Source organism: Rhinolophus sinicus, linkage group LG03, assembly GCF_036562045.2.
Source record: "Rhinolophus sinicus isolate RSC01 linkage group LG03, ASM3656204v1, whole genome shotgun sequence".
Taxonomy (NCBI): domain Eukaryota; kingdom Metazoa; phylum Chordata; class Mammalia; order Chiroptera; family Rhinolophidae; genus Rhinolophus; species Rhinolophus sinicus.
The window spans coordinates 144,505,715-144,530,659 of NC_133753.1; the positions used below are offsets into that span (position 1 = coordinate 144,505,715).

At 32.3% G+C, this 24,945-nt stretch overlaps 1 long non-coding RNA gene across 1 annotated transcript; it reads right to left on the reverse strand.

The window, feature by feature from the left end:
- Window positions 1–4,149: 4,149 nt before the first annotated feature.
- LOC109455060 (uncharacterized) lies at window positions 4,150–24,255 on the reverse strand. Its single transcript, XR_012495057.1, has 4 exons — window positions 23,944–24,255; window positions 22,787–22,933; window positions 12,476–12,927; window positions 4,150–5,805 (listed from the first exon to the last, which is right to left on the reverse strand). It is a non-coding gene; the product is annotated as an uncharacterized LOC109455060 (long non-coding RNA).
- Window positions 24,256–24,945: the final 690 nt, after the last annotated feature.

Genomic DNA, 24,945 nt, shown 5'->3' on the forward strand with positions numbered 1-24,945 from the left:
CCACTTAAAGTAGTAATGATTAATGAGATAACAGTGACCTACCATCATTAAATGATTATCATTTTCAAGGGACTTCTTTATGCGTCTATTCTAACAGAATTGTCATGGTCTCAGAAAATGGACATTAAAGGTATTATAAATCCAGATGGAAATTGTTTTCAGTTTTATGTAGAGGATAATCATCAGATTATAAATTATGACCCCAACCTTAACCATGTGACATCTGAGCCCTGTGACCTCGGTTTCTTGCTATACCTTCACTTCTTCTTTGTGCTGCTTCATTTGACAATTCAGCTTGCATATGTGCCCATGCTTTAAAAACTGAAGAATGCTATAATAGTGAGAGATATTAATCATTTGAATACATGAGATAAAAATATCTCTTATTTCGTTTTCAAAAGTAGCTTTTATTTTCTCATGGGGTTATCATATACTTTTGTAATCATAGTGTGTTCTTTATTCCTAACTCACTGACAAAGATTTCCAAATGTTATATATACAGTAGATAGAAAATGGGAATTTAGCCTAAATCTATTTATGAAAAACATTTTCCTCACTTTTCTGGTCACCTTCAAAAATGTCTTTTTTATTTCAATTTTCCCTTTTGCTACTTCTGTTTAATTGATATAGCAATTGATTGTTCTATTTACTGAGGAGTAAGAATCAGATAACTGCTTGAATTTAATTTGAGTTTAATTTAGAATCTATAATATATGTAATATATATTTTATATATTGCATATATAAAATATATCAAGAGTAATAGAATTTCATGCAACTATACCAATATTGCTAAATATGAAATATTATACTAGTAAATGGATATAACAGCTTTAACTTTTCCTTGGGAATTCCTTACGTTTTCCCCATTTTCATTGTTTTAGCAGCATGCAGTTAAGTGTCTATTAGCATTTCCATTTTCCATATTTGTTTTAGTGAATTCATACTAAATTTAGTTTGTAAATTTAATTTTACACTAAGCATAAGTTTTCCATACAGAAATTTAGTTTGCAACTATTATATTTCAATTTGACTACAGTAAGCACTAAATGTTAAAAAGAACAGCTGAATCTTTTTTTTTTTTTTTTTTTTTAATGGTTACATGCTCCCAATTTCTGCTCTTAGAACTTCTGAGCTGCTTAGATTTCATAGGTCATTAGTACCATAATGAGAGCCCCTACTGCTTGTTATATCAGAAAGACATTTAATTAGAGATACTGAGGTTTTAAAACTGTCTAGTGCACATGTCTCTGACTACTTAGAATGATTTTTGTAGGAGGTATTTCTCCTGTAGACAAATAGAACAAATATGGACACAAAATTCATTGTTTAAATAGAGAAAAATGCCATACACAATAATTGACTATTATTTCCATAGAAATCCATTATCACATTGAGTTTTCTCTACCATTGTAAAATTTATATTGTGTGGTTGGAAGATACGTATACCGATTTTAACAATCTGTTTTCTATACCTTCTGAAATATCCTCATAATTTCTGTGTATAGTAAACACATTTTAGAGTGCTTTTTCTGTCCACACCTTCTAAACTTTTAACAAAAATTTCTGTTCTATGAATAGGTTTGCACTCTGTTAGTTAATCTGTATTATGAGATGTGCCCCGTCACAGATGACTTTTCCACACCTGGTTGAAGCTTGACCAATTCTAAACATCTTTGCATGAATTTAGAATTGGGGCACAGCAATTTCATTTAGTCTCTGTTATGCACTTAAACTTGGTAAGTGTGACAAAGTTTTGCTGAAATAACTTACTTGACTGTGAACATGCTAAAATCTAAAATAATGCATGTGTCAAAGGAGAATAATGAAGCACATATGGGGGGAAATGCAGAGCAAAAAGACCATGTGGCCCAGATTTAAAAGAGAGCTATCTCATTTTCTGACTTGGGAGTTCTGGATTTCTGTTACTAGTGGGATTTAACTCTGTTCTGTACCATTGGGTTTCATGTGGAAAAGTATGTTCCCTCCCTTCACCCACTCTTTCATTACACGAATTGTAGTGCATTTCTGATATTACCATTCGAAAGAGCTTTGATTACGCACACTCATGGAATGGCCAGTTTATTAATCAGGGTAGTGTCAGAGAAAACAAAATACTTGTAATAACAATGTCAGTATTTACTTTGAATTATAGAATATTAAAGTTGAAATGGATTCAGAGATCATCTAGTGAAGTTTCCCATTTTCCATCTCCTCATACACAAACAAGGTAGCTAAATCACAGAGCTACTAAACTTACATATATTTTTTCTTTGTAGAAGTATTTTTTTTCACCATGGCTGTAGATTAGTATTTAACAATTTTCATAGACTAAGATACAATATTTACGTTCTTTGAGAACCAATAGAAATAACATTTTTCATCTTGGCTACATAGCTAATTTATAATTTGATTTTATACATGTTATGTACCTCTTTTGAATAACCACTGTCTTGTTTATAAGATTAAAATACGAATACCATTTCACCAACTGGAGGGAGGTATAGTGAAGACTGAACATGAATTGCTTATCAGTGGGTAATGTATAATGTGATTACACAGACATGACCATTGGAATAACAGGAGACAAGTAGAAATAAAAATGATTGAGTACTTGGAGCAATTCAAGAAAAGAAAGCAAAGAACAGTTAAAAAGGAGAAAGATACATAGTTGCTACGGGTTTTTCTATTATGAGTTACATGAGGGAAAAAGGCGGAAAGAATAAAGAGAATAAGATGACTTATACTCGACATTTCTCACATGCCGCTTCAAATCTTTAGGGTGTTACCCCATATCCCAGCCAGTTCTATGTCTATTTTGAGTAGATTTACATGGGTGAAATCTGACACTCAGAGTTCTTGTTGACTGCCTTTGAACCTCTTTGAGAACTTAGCATAAAATATCTGAGGAACCATTTTCTTACTCAGGCATGACCAATCCAGAGTCAGGGAATTAATGCCATCTGTGAAAAGACTACCCTTGACAAAAGCAGGATGGGAACAAAACAGACATTTCCTTTTGTTCCCCTGGCAGATAGTTCTGACAACCATTGCATAAGGCTCCTAAACAAATTCCCAGGGATTGTGTCCCAGTAACTGGTAATAATGGCTGATTTAATAACACACCCTTTTATTGGCTTTCCCTCCTTCTCTGTGTTACTGCCTTTATACCTCATTTGAGCAGGTGGGATAACATTCAAATAAGCTATTTTCAATAAGCTGCAGGTTCAGGATTGACTTTCAGGGAAACCCAAACAGAAAGACAATTTAGAGTGGAAATTAAAGAAACAGAAAAAACAAACAAACAAAACAAACAAACAAACAAAAAACAACAACAAAAAAACCCCACAATGAAATCAAAGATTACTTTCATGAGAATATAAAAACAAATTACAAAAATCAGGTTAGACACATGAGGAAATAAAGAAGATAAAAATGACCAAACTAAGAATGAGACAACTCACTATAAATTCTTCAGACATTAAAAGGATAATGGAATTTTATGAACAACTATGTATCAGTAAATTCTGCAGCACCAGTGGAATAAATGAATTCCTTTAAGGAAAAAAAGCAAAAACAAAAAAACTACAAACTTTTAACTAAGGAAGTTGCAGATAAACCAAGTGGGCTCTATAATTATTAAATATATTGAAGTTGTATATAATGTCTTCCAGTAACAAAAATTATAGGTCCATATGACTTCTCTGGGGATGTCTACCAAATAGTAAGAAAATAAATAATATCAGTTTCACAATTTTTTACAAAAATTTAAATGCAAGTTAATTCTTTTCAAATAATTATTTAAGTTCAACATTAACCAAAATGACACAAAGGCAATATGAGAAAACTACAGACAGTTCTCTCAAAAACAACATAGATGTAAAACATTTTAAGAAAGTATTCCTAACGTAAAATATATACAGATAATAATGCATTTTGACTATTTTGGAATTATTCCAGGAATGCAGTTTGGTCTTGCAATAAAAAAATCTATCAATATAATCCATTATATTATCAGACTAGAAAAACTACATGATCATCTCAATAGATTCAGAAAAACCATTTGACAAAAATTCACCACTTATTTCTGGAAAACAAAAACAACAACAACAAAAAACCTCCCAGCAACCAAGAACAGAGGCGGATTTTCTCAACCTGATAAAAAATACCTGCAAAATTCTATAGCTAGCATCACACATAATAGTGAGACACTGGACATTTTCCCTGTCGGAATGGGCACAAAGCAAAGATTACTTCTCTCACCACTTCTATTAAAACATTTTACTAGAACTCTGAAATAAATGACATGAAATTTGATGCACAAATGAAGAACAAGGATTTTTTTCAAGTCATAGAGGGTTTATCCATAGAAACTACAGAAAAAGCACAGTATATGTGTTGGTAGGTGGATGTGATGGTGATATCTTGTAGACAATTTCATTCTTTTTTTTTTTTTTAATTAAAGTTTATTGGAGTGACAATTGTTAGTAAAATTACATAGGTTTCAAGTATACAATTCTGTAATACATCATCTATATTATAGAATAATACATCATCTATCACATTGTGTGCTCACCACCCAGGGTCCGTTCTCCTTCCATCACCATGTATTTGACCCTGTTTACCGTCTTCAACAACACCTCTTCCCCCTTATTCTCTGGTAACCACTAAACTATTGTTTGTGTCTATGAGTTTTTGTTTCTTCCTTTGTTTGTCTTGTTCTTTTGTTGTTTTCAGTTTTATATACCACATCAGTGAAATCATATGGTTCTCTACTTTTTCTGTCTGACTTATTTCGCTTAGCATTACAATCTCAAGATCCATCCATGTTGTTACAAATGGTATATAAGGTATACCATAACTTCTTTATCCATTCATCTATTGAAGGACATTTTGGTTGTTTGCATGTCTTAGCCACCATAAATAAAGCTGCAATGAACATTGGAGCACATATGTCTTTATGGATAAATGTTTTCAGATTTTTGGGGTAGATATCCAGGAGAGGGATTGCTGGGTCATATGGTAATTGTAGTCATAATTTTTTGAGGAACCTCCACACGGCCTTCCATAGCAGCTGCACCAATCTGCATTCCCACCAACAGTGTATGAGGGTTCCTTTTTCTCCGCAGCCTCTCCAACACTTGTTACTATTTGTCTTGTTGATGACAGCCATTCTGACTGGGGTGAGGTGATATCTCATTGTGGTTTTTATTTGCATTTCTCTGATGCTTAGTGATGTTGAGCATTTTTTCATATGTCTATTGACCATTCGTATGTCCTCTTTGGAGAAGTATTTGTTCAGGTTCTCTGTCTATTTTTTAATTGGATTTTTTTTTTGTTGTTGTTGTTGAGTAGTATGAGTTCCTTAAATGTTTTGGATATTAGCCCCTTACTGGAGGCGTTGTTTGCCAAAATCTTCTCCCATTCGCTTGGTTGTCTCTTTATTTTGTCAATGGTTTCTTTTGATGTGCAGAAGCTATTTAGATTGATATAGTCCCATTCATTTATTTTAGCTTTTATTTCCCTTGCCTTTGGGGTCAAATTCATAAAATGCTCTTTGAACCCAAGGTCTATAAGTTTAGTACCTAAGTTTTCTTCTATGCAGTCTATTATTTCATATCTTATGTTTAGGTCTTTGATCTATTTTGAATTAATTTTGGTACATGGTAACAGATAGCAGTCCAGTTTCATTGTTTTTCATGTGGCTTTCCAATTCTCCCAGCACCATTTATTAAAGAGGCTGTTTTTTCTCCATTGTATGTTTTTGGCTTCTTTGTCAAAAATTATCTTTGAAACTGGATATCAACTGCAAAAAGAAAGCAGGAAAAACCACAAATATGTGGAGATTAAACAACATGCTTTTAAAGAAGGACTGGGTCAAAGAAGAAATAAGAGGAGAGATCAAAAAATACATAGAAACAAATGAGAATGAAAATGCATCCTTCCCAAATTTTTGGGATGCAGGGAAAGCAGTCTTAAGAGTGAAATTTATATCATTACAGGCCTATCTTGAGAAACAAGAAAAATCCCAGATAAATAGCCTCATGTTACACTTTAAAGAACTAGAAAAAGAAGAACAAATGAAACCCAAAGTCAGCAGAAGGAAGGAAATAATAAAAATTAGAGCAGTGCTAAATGAAATAGAGAACAAAAAGATAATAGAAAAAATTAATGTGTTAAAGTGCTGGTTCTTTGAAAAGATTAATAAAATTGACAAACCCTTGGCTAGACTCCCTAACATAAAGAGAGAAAAGACACAAACAAAATCAGAAAATGAAAGAGGGAACGTTATCACAAATGATAGAAAAAATTAATGCAGCAAAGAGCTGGTTTTTTTAAAAGATTAATAAAATTGACAAACCCTTGGCTAGACTCACTAAGATAAAAAGAGAAAAGACACAAATAAACAAAATCATAAATGAAAGAGGGGATGTTATATCAGATGCCACAGAAATACAAAGGTTCATCCAAGAATACTATGAAAGATGCCACTTTCATACTATGAAATATGCCACCAAATTCAATAACCTAGAAGAAATGGACAAGTTCTTAGAAACATATAGCCTTCCTAGTCTGAATCAAGAATAATTGGAAAATCTAAATATACCAATCACCAGTAAGGAAATTGAATCAGTCATCCAAAACCTTCCCAAAAAGCAAAAGTCCAAGACCAGATGGCTTCAGTAGTGAATTCTACCAGACATTCAAAGGGGATCTAATACTGTCTTGATCAAACTCTTGCAAAAAATTGAAGAGACGATAATTCCTAACTCATTTTATGAGGCTAAAATTACCCTGATACCAAAACCTGATAAGGATAACACAAAAAAGAAAATTACAGACCAATATCTCTGATGAATAAAGATGCAAAAATCCTAAACAAAATTCTAGCAAATCGAATGCAACAATGCATTAAAAAAGATTATACATCACACCAAGTGGGGTTCATCCCAGGGGCACAGGATGGCTCAACATATGCAAATCCACCTCAACATATGCGCTACACCACATAAACAAAATAAAGGACGAAAATCATATGATTATGTCAATAGATGCAGAAAAAGCATTTGACAAGATACAACATCCATTTATGACTAAAACACTTAATAAAATAGGTATAGAAGGAAAATACCTTAACATGAAAAAGGCCATATATGACAAACCCTCAGCTAATATCATAATTAACGGTGAAAACCTGAAGCCCTTTGCTCTACATTCAGGAACACGACAGGGCTGTCTCCATCACCTCTGCTTTTCAACGTAGTGTTTGAAGTCCTAGCTAGAGCAATGAGGCAAGAGAAAGAAATAAAAGGCATCCAAATTGGGAATGAAGAAGTTAAATTGTCACTCTTTGCAGATGACATGATGCTATATATAGAAAACACTAAAGACTCCACCAAAAACCTGTTAGAAACAACAAATACAGTAAAGCTGCCAGCTATATAATCAACGTACAAAAGTTAATTGCATTCCTATATACTAACAACGAAATCCCAGAAAAATAAATTAAAAAAACAATCCCTTTTGTAATTGCAACAAAAAGAATAAAATACCTAGGAATAAACTTAACCAAGGATGTGAAAGACCTCTATACTGAAAACTATAAGACATTTTTAAAAGAAATTGAAGAAGACACAAAGAAATGGAAAGACATTCCATGTTCATGGATTGGAAGAAGCAACATAGTTAAAATGGCCATATTACCCAAGCAATATACAGATGTAATACAATCCCCATGAAAATTCCAATGGCATTTTTTAAAGAAATAGAACAAAAAATCATCAGATTTGTATGGAACCACAAAAGACCCCAAATAGCTGAAGCAATCCTGAGAAAAAAGAACAATGCTGGAGGTATCACACTCCCTGACTTCAGCTTGCACTACAGGACAACAGTAATCAAAACAGTATGGTATTGGCAGAATAAGAGACACACAGACCAATGTAATAGAATTGAGAACCCAGAAATAAACCCACATAAATATGGTCATTTTCATTCTTATTGCTTCTCATTTCCATTTATTTAAATAATTTTCTTACTAAGGGTCTGTAAATGATTTACTTACCTGAACTTTTCATATATGAGGTCTGACAATTAAGTTCGCACACTCATCCTAGAAAAGTGCTATATACCTGATTGCTAAATATCACTACAGTCACCTTCAAAGTACTCCCCTTGGGAAGTTATGCACCAATGCCAGCACCTAGTCCATCCTTCAAAGCCATTTTGGAACTCTCTGGGATGGCCATCAGAGCTGCCATCATATTACCCTTGATGTCCTGAATGTTATCAAAATGTCTTCCTTTCAAGATTTCCTTTATCTTCGGGTAAAGAAAGAAGTCATTGGGGGCCAGATCAGGTGAGTAGGGAGGGTGTTCCAGTACAGTTACTTGTTTACTGGCTAAAAATTCCCTCACAGACTGCCGTGTATTGTTGTGATACAAGAACCATGAATTGTTGGCGAAAAGTTCAGGTCATCTAACTTTCTCAGACTTTACAGCACTTCTAAATAGTAAACTTGGTTAACTGTTTGTCCAGTTGGTATACTGGACATATTCATGAATATGGACATATTTATTAATATACTGGGTATATTCATAATGAATAATCTGTCTGATATCAAAAAAAGCTTAGCAACATCATTGCCACAAAGTTCATAAAATTAATTGTCTGACCTCTTATGAGAGTATACTTATTGTGCCCTCACCTTATATTTCAACTGGACATAAATTTTTAGGTTTGGAAAGAATATTTCTTTTTGTCTCATTCTTGATTCTGAGAATTTTAGTCTTTATGCACATATACTTCTTTTCTCTCTGGGAGAATAAAATATATTTTCCCTATCCTTAGTATTCTGTAGTTTCATTATAGTATGCCTATTTCAGGATTTATTTTATATTTACAGCTCATTATTTAGAGTACCCTTTTAATATGACAAATCATGCTATTCTCCTGGAAAATTCTCAGTGATTATCTTTTTAAATATAGTATCTCCATGATTTATTTCACTCACTTCTTATAGAACTTCAATTTTTAATTCATTTTCCATGTGTCTCAGTACTTTTGCCATATTTTTTTTATTGCCTTATCTCTCTCTGGACTATTTTCTGTAGATTATTGCTTTCTAAATCATAAATTATCAATTCCACTATTTGTATGCTAATATTCTGTTCATTTCCAAGATACCTCATTACTTCTGTGTGTGTGTGTGTGTGTGTGTGTATGTGTGTGTATATATATATATGTGTGTGTGTGTATATATATATATATATATATATATACACACATATATATGACATTTATACTTATTTTATGGTAATTTTATACTTATTTAAAAACTGATTTTAGGTTATATGTCAATTTGAGTTTCTCAGTAAAAATATTTGGATGTTACATTTCTTATTTCTCAGTGTTCTCAAGATGTTTGGTTTTGATGTTTAGACTGATTTTGATAGTGATTACTTAGTTTTATTTTTTTCTCTTTCTCTCCTAATGTTTCCTAGTTCTGTGTTTTTACTTCTTTTATGAAACTTACCTTTCCCATCACTATGATAAAATATCAAAATAAAAATAAGTATTATATAAGTTTTTGGAAATACTATTTTTGAAGGTATTGGAATGTTTGGAAAGCCCACAATCCCAGAATCTGGCTTAATCAGGGCACCTATCTTAACTTGTAACCTCACATGACGAGCTTTTAGTTCCTGCCACCCTGCAGTAGCAGCACTCCTAATAGTACTTCCTGGCTTCCTCTGTGGAACACATCAGCTTTATGAGTTTAGTCATTGGACTAATTTGAATTTTTGATCAAGTTTTAAAAAGTGAATTTTTGTTCCTATTTTATGCCTTTTTCTGTCTTATTTATTTTACCTAATATTTTATCTGTGGTATCTAGAATGTTTAGACAGAAAAATATTGAAACATCACCCAAAATTTCATCTTTTTACTTATACTTCTGAATTGACCTTGAAGTTCACACTAATGTTAGCAAGTTCAATTGTGTTTATATGAAAATAGATAATTATTTACTGTACACAAAAATTAATATTTCCTTAAATTTTTGATTAACTGTCATAACTTTAATTATTACCATTGAATAATCAATGTTTTTTATAATTAAACAATAATGTTCCTAATTGTAGATTGAGGATTTAGCAATTAAAATAGCTATAAATGAATAATATATAAATCATTAACTTTAATTTTTAATTTTACTAAGATTGATTTATACATATAAACTGATACTTGTATCTTTTATTCCATATTCTTGTGCATTATTGTTATATAACACCAATACTAATCCCTACTTTGAATAATAAATATTTATAGCTTGCCTATATAGCATTAAATTCTTATTTATATTCATTTATATTTCACTGATTTATTTAAAACCTGCAATGTGCCAAGGACTTTTCTAGACACTGGACTATAATGGTGATCTAGAGAGACAAAATTTGCTGTCATGTAGACTGCAGTATTGTGGAATATAATATAATACACACTAATGAAATAATCACACAAGTGTATAATTACAAAATGTAATAAACTCTACATGAGAAAAATATAGCCCACTTTAAAGACATTTATCAGTGAGATATAATCTAGAAAAGGTATTCATATTGCCTTGGGATAGCTTTTCACATTTTTCTCACGTAGCAGTTACCACATTTTGTATTTGTATACTGGGGTGATGTAATTACCAGAGGCTGAAGCCACATAAAGGAATGCTTCTTATTACATTATTAAGACTATTTTCCTTTATTATTCATCTTTCAGAAACACTGATTTTCCTGTTTGTAATATTATTCATTCTCTTAAGTGTTATTATTTTCCTGATGTTTACCTTATACCTTTTTATATCGTTGTCGCCCAACTGGACTTGCATTAAAAACCCATATCTTTGAGATAGTTTTGGATCAAATGAAACACTGTATTCTCAAATACACTGCCTGTATATAAGATGTTTTAATTAGGTAATGCACAGGATGAAAGTCATCTTTCCTGTATATAACTGCTCAATGCCTTTAACAGATCAGCTATGCTTTTTAATAGAGTTTAATGAACATGATCTGATTAAGATAAACCCAGAGAACTTTAAAACATCAATTTTGGGGATGTATTAAGTAATCCTCAAAATCATATTTTAGATTCCTGTGGATGTCTTTACCATTTGATTGAACTTTCCTTCTCAGTGAACTGCAGGTTTTACTTTCCAGACCAATAATGTAAATATCTGCAAGTAGCCTTCAGGTCAAGCCGCTTCTTTTTTGCTATTCAGTACCATTCTGATACTTAATGCAAATTTTGCCATGACAAGAAATTTGTCAAGAATAACATTCAAGAGTTAACCATTTTTGTTGACTGGTATGAGTCTTGCATTCTATGGCTTGACAATTTATGAGATAAATTACATTATTCATTATAAACTACTAGTTATTGATGTTCGTAGAATAAATATCATTTTAATGTCATCACTAGCATTGGAGTGAGCAATGTATAGAGAAAAATACAGTAGATGGGATTAGTAACAGATTAAACACTGCAGAAATAAGATTAGTGAACACAATAGGAAAAAAATGAAGGGAGCATCAGTGAACTATGGGACAGCTCTCAGGAGCCTAATATGCATATTATTCAAATTCATGTAAATAATGGGACAAAATGAAAGCAACAAAATTGAATAAGTAATGGCTGAAAATTTATTAAATTTTATTAAAACTGTAAACTCATGGGTCCAAAGAGATCAATAAATGCAAAGCACAAAATATGAGCAAAGCTATGAGGTGTGATCAAAAACTACAGTGAATTTCTAAATAAATTTAAAAAATACAGTAAAAGACACATTGCCATTAATCACCCTCAAAATACCCTCTCTTCAAACACACTAATCTCATCGTTCTTGCCACTTTTTGAAGCAGTTCTGGAAATCCTCTTTTATGAGTGTCTTTAGTTGTACTGTCATGTGTGCCTAGATGTCCTGAATTGATTTTAAATGTTAACATTTCATAGTCATTTTGACTTTGGGGAAAAGCCAGAAGTCACACATTTTTTATACATATACACATATATACATATTTGGAACTATATACATATAGTTGGAACATATTTGGAAATATATATATATATATATATATGTGTGTGTGTGTGTGTGTGTCTATATATATATACACACACACACACATTTTTATACATATATGTGTATATATATGTGTGTGTAATGTGTACTGATAACAAAGATGAATACAAATCATATTTGATTTCTGCAGTTACAAGAGGTGCTCAAAGTGGTTATCATCAGTGTGCAGACACTTCTGATTATAGCAAACTACTGCTTGAGCAACATGACCAAAATGTCCAATTGTATACACTTTTTCGGCACCCCAGCATACACACACACACACACACACACACAAACACACACATAGGAGATCGGGCAATTAAGTTCTTGAACTCATCCTAGAAAAAGTGCTACATACCTCATTGCTGAATATCACTATGGTCACCTTCAAAGTACTCCCCTTGGGAAGCTGTACATCCACGTCAGTGTCTAGTCCACCCTTCAAAGCAATTTTGGAACACTTTTTCTGGAATAGCCATCAGAGCTGTCATCGTATTACCCTTGATGTCCTGAATGTCATCAAAATGTGTTCTTTTCAATAGATCCTTTATCATTGGGTAAAGAAAGAAGTCATTGGGGGCCAAATCAGGTGAGTAGGGAGGGTGTTTCAATACAGTTATTTACTGACTAAAAACTCCCTCACAGACAGTGCCCTGTGAGTTGGTGCATTGTCGTGATGAAAGAGATGAATTGTTGGCGAAAAGTTCAGGTCATATTTGTCTAACTTTTTCATTCAGCCTCTTCATCAATTCCAAATAGTAAACTTGGTAACTCTTTGTCCAGTTGGTATAAATTCATAATGAATAATCCCTGTGATGTCAAAAAAATGTTAGCAACATCGTTGCAACAACTTCGCGAACGTGATTGTCAGACTACGCACACACTCACACATATATATATATACACATATATATACATATATACATATATATACAAAAACACATGTATATATATGTATATATACATATATGTATAAGATACCAATATATGTATATATATGTATATATATGCATATATACATATATATGTATATGATACCAATATATGTATATGATACCAAAAACATTACCCATGAAAGGAAAATTATTCTTCACAAAATTAAAAAAAAAAAATTTAAAACAGCCTCTTATAAAAGACACCCTTAATGAGTGAAAAAACAAATCAATGATTGGAAGAAAATATTTGCAAACTAGATACATGATAAAGGACTTTTATCTAAGATAGAACATACAGAATGCTCTCAAATTTAATAATAAAACAAAAGAAAATAAAAATAGGCCAAAGAGTTAGATTTTTATCCAAGAAGATAAATAAGTGGAAAATTCGCTCATGAAAATACTCAGCATAACCAGTCATTAGAGTAATGCAAATTAATCCATAATGAGATATCACTACAGACATTTTAAAATGGCTAAAACCAACAAGACTGACAATACCTGGCATTTCTGAGGATGTAAAAGGACTAAAACCCGCATGCACTACTGGTGGGTATAAATTGGTACCTCTACTTTGGAAAACAAATTGACAATTTCTTAAAAAGGTAAACATATTACTAATATATAATCCAGCCATTTCATTCCAAAGTATTTACCCAAGAGAAAGAAAAGATATGTCCATACACACCAGTATATGTAAACGTTCATAGTAGCTTTTTTTTGCAATAGCTCAATACTACAAACAACCCAAATGTCCATCAACAAGTAAATGGATAAATAAAATCTGGAATATCAATACAATAAAATATAACTCAGCACTAATAATGAATAACTATTGGTATGTAACAACCTGGATAAATCTCTTGGATAAAAACAAAGGCATCATATGCAATGTCAGAGGGGTAGTAGATGGGGTATGGGGGTTATAAACTATTACATTGTTTTGTACACCTGAGACTAATAAAACAACAACAACAAAACGGAAATACATACACACACAAAAAAAAATGTTGGCAAATAATTCATATTTAAAATAGTACAAGTACCCAGGAAATTACCAAAATGAGCTGTGGCTGAAACCGAGGGAGCCTCATGAAAGCAAGAACCAGCTCTAATAGACACCTGATCTCCTTCTTCAAGGGGTTAGCTAATACTTTGGTTGACCATAGTCTTAATGGGTAAACGCAATGGGTTGAGAATAAAAAGCTAGGAAATGTGAATGGGGCTCTGCTGGAATCACTTTTGTGTCATCTTGTTCCACCCTCACTTATTCTTCCCCAGGGAAGGAATTTGGGGAGGAGTTTAGAAAAAGGAATTGTGCATGTCTGGATCAGCTCACTCCTTTCCTTCTCTTTGAGATTTGTCTACCTGCAAAGAACACAAGATTTTCTCTACTCCTCAATGTCTATGCCATAAGTTTTCCAGCAGCTAAATCACATGCAGGGGGGTGGCGTGGGAGAACAGAGTCCATGGGCTGTTTAGCACTACCAGAGACTGTGTCAGCCCCCAACTGTTATTCAATATCAACCTTTCTTAGTAATAAAGCTGACATGTTATTCTCCATCCTGAAAAAAAATAAAAATAAAAATAAATAAAGGCATCATGTTGAGTGAAAACAGTTATTTCATCCTCAAAACGACAAAGCTATAGTGAAAGAGAACGGATCAATGGTTGCCAGAGTTAGAAATGAAGGGGAGGATGTGGTTCCTCCCACAAAATGAATAGTACAAGGAAGTTTTAGGAGTGATGGAACCATTCTGTGTTTTGATTGTGGAAGTGGTTATAAAAATCTATTTATGTGAGAAAATTCATAAAACTATACACCAAAATATTAAATTTTAAAGTGTGGTAAATTTTAAAAAATGAAAGATTTAGGAATATGAATATAAATGTATGTATTTGCTTTAGTAAATATAACTCTGGAAACCTAAATTCTTTAAGAATGTAAATGGGAAAGAATGGGAAAGATAGAGGGGATAGATACAGAAACTAAATGTTTCAGTAAATATCTTGTTTTATAGATTTTGTGTTGTAAACATGTGTATGTTTTACATAAAACTAATTAAATAAAACCAAAAGTAAAGAAATTCCCAGAAGTAAAGTAGAAAGAAAAAAATTGAATGTTTTCTATGAATAGAAATTCTGAATAGAAAAATTGAATAGAAACTATGTGAAGTTTCTGTTGTTGCCATACAAATTATCACTAGGGATTTAAAACAATACAAATTTATTATCTTACAGTTTAGTTGGTTAGAAAGGCAGTGTGGATCTCATTGGACCAAAACCAAATTGTCTGGAGGAGAATCCTTTTCCTTGCTCAACTAGGTTCATGGCAGAATTCATTTTCCTGTGGTTGTAAGACTGGGGTCCCTGTTGTCTTGCTGACTATAAACTAACTGCTTTTATCAAAGTGATAATCCTAATAAGTCCAGTACCCATCTGACACTGTGCATAGTTATTAGCAAAATTTATTTTAAAAACTACTTTATGAAGCAGCCCTAGTCTTGTGGAATTCTTAGAGTTTTTAAGACCATTTTTGTCATTGTAATAGCTTAGGGATATAGGCCAAAATATAAAATAAGAAACAAGAAACATACTTAAATTCAGTGTGTGTTACTTATTTTGATTCTAATTAAAACAAGCCAAGTATTCAATTAAAAGCTAAGTTTTTTTGGATTTTATATGTGTGATAAGTATATGTGGTATGCATTATAAGTGAATACTTATGTTTTAGCGTTTATATTGACATATGAGTGGATGAAATTACATGATGCATGGAATTCGCTTCAAAATAATCCAGTGTGTATGGCCAACAGAGGTGAGAGCAAAGCTGTATGATTATAAATTCAGTAAGTTTGGCCATAATTGATAATTGTTGAGTCTGTGGGTTCATTAAACTAAAATATGTTTTCAAATATAATTATAACTTCCAGTTAACAGTTTTTTTAAAAACCTGCAAAATATAATGGGGAAAAATAAAATTCATAAAGTATCTTTATAAATGGGAAATACAATATTCATAAGTAATATAATTTATCTGTTTAAAAAGAGACCACTTTAGGATATTGGTGAACTATATTTTTTAATGTATCTGTAGTTTTCAGGAAAACAGAGACTTCCAAATAACTTATCTTTAGATTACCTCCAATATTTCTAACTTGAGGTGGTCAAAAACATTGAAGACTTGGGACACTAAGAATGTATTATACCTTTAGGGCAAATTAATTACTAGAGGTAGGCTTTTTAATATATATTAGCTCATTTTGCATACCTATCCTCTGACATATCCTTATACATTAACTGAGAAATATCAGCATTCTAAAGAGGAAAACTTTTATGAGGCATCTATTTTAATGTTACTGAACGCTCAGTAGTTCCACTGGTCATGCGTTGAAGTAAAGTAGAAAAATATCAGTAACCTTTCAATGACAGCTTCATGGAAGGATGTGAAGACAGCTGTAGGTTATTTTCCTACATAAAAAAGTTACCTCTTTTAATTTGAATTCATAAAGGATTATCAGCAACATTTCAATAAAACCTTTAATGTCAATCTATTTGGAGTATCCTTTTATTAAGGTTTTATAACTTTTTATTGCATTTGCCACCAAAGTTCCTGAGGCTTTCTTCAACTTTTACTAAAGCAACCTAAAATTCTTTATGTTAAGATTAACACATTTATAATCATCCTATTAAATTGTGTTACAAATGAAGCAAGGCTATAAAGCTTGCTGCAGAAAGCAGACTGTCAGAAGACAATGCGACATTTAACAACCACATTTCTAGTCACCAACTTCTTATTTGATAGAGTCTGTGACACAGGTTTAGATTTCCCATCAGTTCAAATACCACATAAAAGTTGAAGGGGAAAAAAGCCACTGTTGCAAATAAGTGTATTCTGTTTCCAATTTTGAATGATTCTCTGAAAGATATCAGCCAATGGTAGCACCTTTTCAAGTTAAAATTGAAAATACAGATATCATCCAAGCATTTGTTTTCTAGCAATTACTTCTAGACCCAATATACTTTCCTTTCTTTTCTTTTTTTTTCTTAAAGCACCTTAGTTGTCTATGTTATCTGAAATTAACGAGGGTAAGCATGCATACATATATTCATTACGTAGAGAGATCCTCTTGCTAGAGAGTTAAAACTGCTTCATTATAAACATTTGAGCAGTAGTAAATGCTATATTACTATCACAATGAGAGTCAAATATATGATACATTAAAAATCATGTAAATTTAACTAACTTTCACAGTTTGAAAGAGACCAGAAAAGTCAGCAGCACATCTCTGCCTGTTGGTCATTTGTAACCCAGGTACCCTACTACCGTGTTTCCCCGAAAATAAGACCAGCCAGACAATCATCTCGAATGTGCCTTTTGGAGCAAAAATTAATATAAGACCCCATATCATATTATATATTATATTATATTATATTATATTATATTATATTATATTATATTATATTATACCAGGTCTTATATTATAGTAAAATAAGACCCGGTCTTATATTAATTTCTGCTCCAAAATATGCCTTAGAGCTGATTGTCTGGCTAGGTCTTATTTTCGAGGAAACATAGTATTGTTCTTCCTATTTCCTCAGGAAGAAGGGTTCAAGGTTATGCAGAAAACTAAGCCTGAAATCAGTAGACATAATTTATGCTCACATTCCATTCATAAAAATATAGTCACAACTGACTGCAAGGGAGGCTGAGAAATGTAGTCCAGCTGAGTAGCACTGTGACCTGCTATATTCCTATTATGATACAGAGGAGAACAGGATTTTTTAAAGAGCTGCGCTAAAGTTAATAACCAGAAGGAGAAGTTGGCTATATTGGATTAAGAGAAATGGGGAAGTAGATGAAAGTTTAGAGCCAAAGAATCAGTCACCTATGAGAATATCTTTACACATATGGGTTTTAGTTCAGTCCCTGACGCTAAAAGAATGGCCTTCATTAAGTAACTTTTGGGATCCTGCTTTTTGTGTCTTTAAAATAAGCACTTTGGGGTACCCAATATTTCTCAAGCTTTAGTAACCGAAAGGAAAAAAAGAATGTGTGTGCATGTGCACATGTGGGCATGTGTCAGTCTGTGAACCTGAGATTCTAACAGATTTAGGTAGGTGGGTGGGACAATCTGAGAGTGCATATTTTTAACAGTCTCTCCAAATGCATACTGTTAACCTGAAAAAAAAAAAAAAAAAAAGCCAGAGTCAGTTCTCCTTTCATCACTATGTATTTGACTGACTGGGTGGTGAACAGAAAATGCAATATATCAATGATATCAATGATGTATTATAGAATTGTACACATGAAACCTATATAATTTTATTAACCAATGTCATCCCAATAAATTATATATTTGTACATGTATATGCATATGAATAAATTATATATAAATTTTATATATATATATATATATATATATATATATATATATATATATATATATAATTTTTAAAAACGCCAAAGTGAGAGGCAACAAGCATTTGAGAACAAAAAGAATTACAATCTGGGGCATAGATTCAGACACCTGAATTATATACCCTGATTATAGGTTGGTGGCTGGGGGTTTTTAGGAGAAAGGGAAGGACAATAATTACATGAATAGAAGGAAGTGATTTCTGTTGTTGCCAACAGACTAATTTATTATTTAGCTATACATGGCTGTTTACTGATTCTCAAGAATGTCCTTAATTATCAGTCCTCGTAGTCAGGAAATCTGCTTTCCTGTTAGCTTTATGAACAGTTGTTTGTAAGATAATGTCGGTTGGGCCCAGCCCAAAGGTTATTTTGCCCAGTTCAAGAGATTGAAGGAACAAGAAGTGCAAGGCCTTTCCCCTGGGATGACAGCTCTGACTCCATTTTGCAATGGCCTCATTTATATCATTTTTCTCAAAGTGACACTTGGAGAAACCCTAAATGTAATATTCTCTAAAATGCCATTTAGCTCCAGAATTCTGAATTCAAATATCCATGAAACTAAGAAACATGGTATGTAAAAACACAAAGGACAGACTTTGGAAGTCACAAAGAATGCAAAGAGCAAGCATATTGGAGGTGGGAAAACACACCAATATCTGAAAATAGAGAAAGACTATTTTCAGAAATGACTACTAACTATAAAAGATAAATTGTTAATGTTTTTCTATAGTAGAATTATAAATTTCTCATTATCAAGACACACACACACACACACACATAAAGACATATATAAGACTCATATAACATGTAATAAATATATTTAAGCAACAAAGGATTAGTGTTCTAGATAGATAGATTGATAGATGGCCAAAATTGAGAAAAAAGATGGAAAATCAAATTTAAAAAATGAGCAAAATCTTATACCAGCCTCTTAAAAGAGGAAACTCTCGTGACCAATAGTCAATAAGTAATCTCTCCTAACTGGAAACCACTTTTCTTCATTTTTGAACATTGATATATATTTGCCTGATGCCAGTATTCTGCCTCTTTTCATTCTCTCTGATTTCCAAATGGTGAGTACACCTATGAAAAATGACTCAACATTATCAAAAATCACAGACATGCAAAATAAAAACCAAAGGAAATTACAATTACACATCCACCACATTGGCAAAAATTTCAAAATTTGACAACATCAAATGTTAGCAAGGATGCAAACCAATAAAACACTTTATACAATGCTGTTGGGAGTAGAAGATAATACTTGAGAAACAGTTTGATATTATCCATAAAAGGTGAAGTTTTGCATTATATATGATCTAGAGAAATACTTGTACATTTACACTGAAACACAGGTAGAACATGTTTTAACAATATTGCTCTAAATTAAAAAAATTGAAAGCTTTGCAAAAGTTTATAATATGTCCTAAAAAATCCTGGCAAACACATCAATAAACATATGAGTATAACAACTATCCTTATCAATATAATTTTGCCTGGCACAATACTAAAAGGAAAATAAAAAGGATAATTGAAACTTTTGAAAACTAATTTTCTATATGAATTAGGTGATTTGAAATCATAAAAATATTAGTTAAGAAGAAAAGAGAAATATAAAGTACTGCATCTAGATTTAAAATCTATTACTTACATAGTATAACCCTGGTTTATACATACCTATTTATAGAAGCCAAATAGATTTGGTGGACAACAAATGCAATATAAGCCAACCTTGTATTATGATGTCCAATAAGACCTGACAAATAAAATTTCAGACTATTTTTACAAGCAAAAATTCTAAGATCAAGGAAGATAACAGTCCCATTTTTCTCTCTACTAGATAGTCTATATTTGGAATAGGGGCTTCAGTTAAAAGGATACTTTAGGGTTGGATTTACTAGTCGTTGAGGACACTTGAAATGATGGCAAACAGGAAGTGACTGAAACAACAGAAGATGTTTCAGCTACTTTTAGGCACTCAAATGTCTTCAGAGGCTATTAAGTAAATCTGCTTTCTTGAGATAACCCAGATAAGTAAAATAAATATATAAAAATACTAAATTTAAAACTTACATCGTGCTCTATCTCGAGAAAGCGGAGTTTTTGTTCGGTTTTTTTTATTTGCTTTTGGTTAATAAGAGAGATTGAACAATTAGAATAGGCTACCTAAAGAAAGTTTTTTTCACCACCAGAAATTTTTAAATGAGGATGAAATAATCAGCTGATTCAGATTTAAGCACTAGAGAAAAGATTTTGATTAAATTTTGTATAGATTATCTTCGCCTTATAAAATTCTATCATTTGATCTTCCAAGAAACAAAGGTTTTAATAAAACTTATATTTTAGGTATAATGCTAACCTTTTAAAAAGTATGTGATTATGATTGTGTTCAACAAGAATGGTATATTTGAAAAGAAAAGTAATTTCATCTTTCAGTATTAATTTGCATTATACTTCCCATATGAGATAGATAAAAATATTGATATTGTTAAGCTCTTAAATTTGTAGCAAGCTTCCAGATAATGTCTCTACATGTCTACTTATTTTCTTTCTACATTATGGATTATAGAAACATTTTATTCTGCCTGTGTTTAAGTATAAAATAGAAAATACTCATCTAAATTTTCATTTTTAGATTTCAATTGCTGTTTTGCTTGTGGTTAAGACAATTGCTAAGGCTTTATCTCAAGTGATACAAATTGTATCCTAGTGATAATTGTTCCTAAGTGCTCTTAGTTTCATTTATGTAGACTCTTTAGATGCTTTTCTTTTAAACCAAGTATAATTGTGATTTAATGTTATTGTATTGAAAATTAAGATCACATCCTTAAGAATGTTATGGTCATTTCATCTGTACATTTTGAAGTATGATTTTAATTTGTGTGTAAGGGTTATTTTCCTAATGGAAAGGTAGACTTTATTTCATTTATAAACAAAAACGATTGTATGATAGAAAAATACCACAATACATTATCAAACAGACTTTTTCAACCCTCACCTCGTTTCCTATTTATTCTTAAATTTCATAATAATTTTTAATATAAAATAATCTAGTAAGCACTGATCAATGGTCAGGCATACATATGAGGAGCTTGCATATATTACCTCAGTTAAACATTTACATAAATCATGAAAAATATCTTGTTCTATTTTAGGATTTTACATCATTGAACTTTATTTCTTAAACCTTAGTTGTAGATCCAGGTTTGTTATAATGTTATGATGCCATAAAAACTTCTCAGTTTATGGCCTACGGAGGGATCGATGTACAGGGGTAGAAAGAGTGCATGTATCACTGTTACAGTGCTTCTGCTTCTGCCTGATGTGTACATGCCGTGTGGCTACATTCCCCTGGAAGGCCACATGACCAGGGAAGAAACATTCTGGCACACTGCAGCTTTTATAAAGCAGGGGAGTCTTATGTTGCTACTGCAGTGCCTTGGATATTCTAGGCACACGTATGTACACATGCTGTAAACAGATTTCCCTTCATTATAAGACAGTTTTATGCCCTAAAAAGAAGGTGAATAAATTGAGGACTGCAGAGGTGAGGAGAGGGCAGGAAAGCATGAGATGTAGAGATTTAAGGGCCTGAATAATGCCCAAGAAGGAAACTGCAAAACATTAATTTACGCATTTGTCAAAAATAAGAGCCAAAGGTCAGCCTCCAATCCCAATTTTTTCTGTAAAATAAAAAGCTGGGTGAAGTCTAGGAAAGCATTCTAATTTAAGGTGATTTCCTCTCAGGGTTGTTTTTAGTAAATCCTGCCGCCTATTAAGTAAAGATTTACAAGTGATCTGTGAAGGGGAATTTGTACTGCCACACATTAACAAAGTTGGAGCGTAAAACATAGTCAAAGTCTTAACTTCTTGTCTTTATGGCATTGAAACTCTTTTAATGGCATTTTAAATTTGCTTAATTTAATCCCTCTGTTAATTTAAAAGAACATAAAACCCAAGTTTTATCGTCATACTTTATTTTGCCCTCTGTGGACCTCTGTTTTGATTCACTTCACGGTAGTTTTCATTACACTGCACCTCAATGATCCTACTAATCACTGTGTCACTAGGTAAAATAGGGATATCTTATCTTCCTTGATTTTACTTGCAGTAAAGTTCTTTTCAAGGTAAGTTACGACATGCAGTTTGTTGGTATTCTTCCACGTTTTGGCATATTGCGAATGATCTATGCCTCCTGTCTGCTGGTAAGGGTTGGGCTTTGGGAGGGGGCTGGTAAAGGAAGGGGCAAGTCATATAGTTATTAGTTTCCCTGTTCCAAGCGGGATGGTAGGTCTATGTGATTTATACTTACTCTCCAAGGAAAGCTTCCTCACTAATAAATGAGCTCCTTTCTTCTGTGGAATTCTGGCCATTTGTAAGCAGTGTCCTGAGTGCTTTCGTCATCCGTGGAGGATATAAAACTCTCTGGAACGCATTCCTTATTGTAGGATCCCAATTACTACAGGGTCATGTATACATGAGAATTAATTTGATATAATTGGTTATTTCCTTTTATAATAATGTCCCTTGAAAGATATCTTGCAAAAGATAGCCATACTTCTTTTCAATCTAGGAGATATCTAGTCTTTCAATAAGCAATATGCATCCATTAGATTATAATAATATTCATAATTCTTATAGATTGTATACTGAGACAAAATCAAGACATTTGCATGCATTTTCTTAGTGATTCCTCACATTAAAGCTGTTATTTTCCCATTTTTACAGAATAGGGACATAACATGTCTCCTGTTAATAGGGAAATAATATGTTATCCTAACAGGCTACCCTGTTATCTGCTTCAACAGTGACCTTACAAGGGGTGTCTACCCCTAAGTTAAACTATGTTTGTAGCTACGTTATTCCTCATAGAATCTGGAAATCTGTCTATAGTGCTTTACACAGACAATATTTAAATCTGATGATAAAATAATAATGAAATGATTTAATATAGATGACAGAAAAAGCCCCTTATTTATGGTGATTAATTTCTGCACTTTTACCATCTCTGCACTTTACATATAGATAAATGGATTCATCTGGAGAAGTAATCAGGTCATAAGATTATTTAAGGAAAAACATAATTATTCCAAATGAATAACAGTTAATCCCTGGTAATCCTTCATTTTTTTTTTCTTTTATATTGTCTTTTGGAAAAATTTAAAACAGTTTGCCCTTGTTAGTATACTTTAAATTGTTCACTTCTTACAAACATGTTACAGCAGTGATTAAAAAATGTGCTTCTAGAAATTAAAGTCATGAGATATATTAAATTTATAGAATATACAAGGAATATATGAAAATTAATCTATGATACAGATAAATGTGGGCAATAAAGTACTAAGTGGAAAAAATTTAAAAGATTACATACAACATGATACACATTTTACAAATTAAAATAATAACTTTAATACATATGAGGTAAGACAATTAAGTTTGCAAACTCATCCTAGAAAAAGTGCTACATACCTAGTGGCTGAATATCACTCCGGTCACCTTCCAAGTACTCCCCTTGAGAAGCTATGCACTGACACGAGCACCTAGTCCACCCTTCAAAGCAAGTTTGGAACTCTTTTTCTGGAATGGCCATGAGAGCTGTTGTTGTATTACCCTTGATGTCCTGAATGTCATCAAATGTCTTCCTTTCAATATTTCCTTTATCCTCAGGCAAAGAAAGAAGTCATGGGGGCCAGATCAGGTGAATAGGGAGGATTTTCCAATACAGTTATTTATTTACTGACTAAAAACTCCCTCACAGACAGTGCCGTGTGAGCTGGTGCATTGTTGTGATGCAGGAGCCATGAATTGTTGCCGAAAAGTTCAGGTCACTTTAGTCTAACGTTTTCATGCAGCCTTTTCAGCACTTCAAAGAGTAAACTTGGTTAACTGTTTGTCCAGTTGGTACAAATTTGTAATGAATAATCCCTCTGATACCAAAAAAAAAAAAAAAGGGTTAGCAACATTGTTGCAACAAGTACATGAACTTTATTGTCAAACCTCATACCTTATAGGAGATAAATGTATATGAAAAGGGAAGGGTGATGATGAACACTGAATTAAGGGTGACAGTTGAAGGAAAGAAAAATGAAGGTACAGATGGATGCAAGCCCCATAGAGAGATTTTTGTAGTCTCAGATTCTGTTTTTTGTTGGTGGGTTCCTGTGTTATTTTTATAACACATACAAATAGGATTATATACAAACTTATATAAAATAAATATAAAGAGGGCTTTATGTGGACCAATAATCAGAGTATGTCATGTGGCAAAAATTATGGTTAACCTAATCATTTGTACCTGACATCTTAACAACAACAAAAAAATAATTACAGAAATGTAGGTATGAGATTAAATTCTAGCTCAGTCATTTGCTAGTTGGGACTTTTTGGGCAGTTTATGTAATATTTCTGACCCTAATTTACTTCATAAATGTTTGTGTTTTGTAAATTAGTAATTTATTCAATTCTGAACTA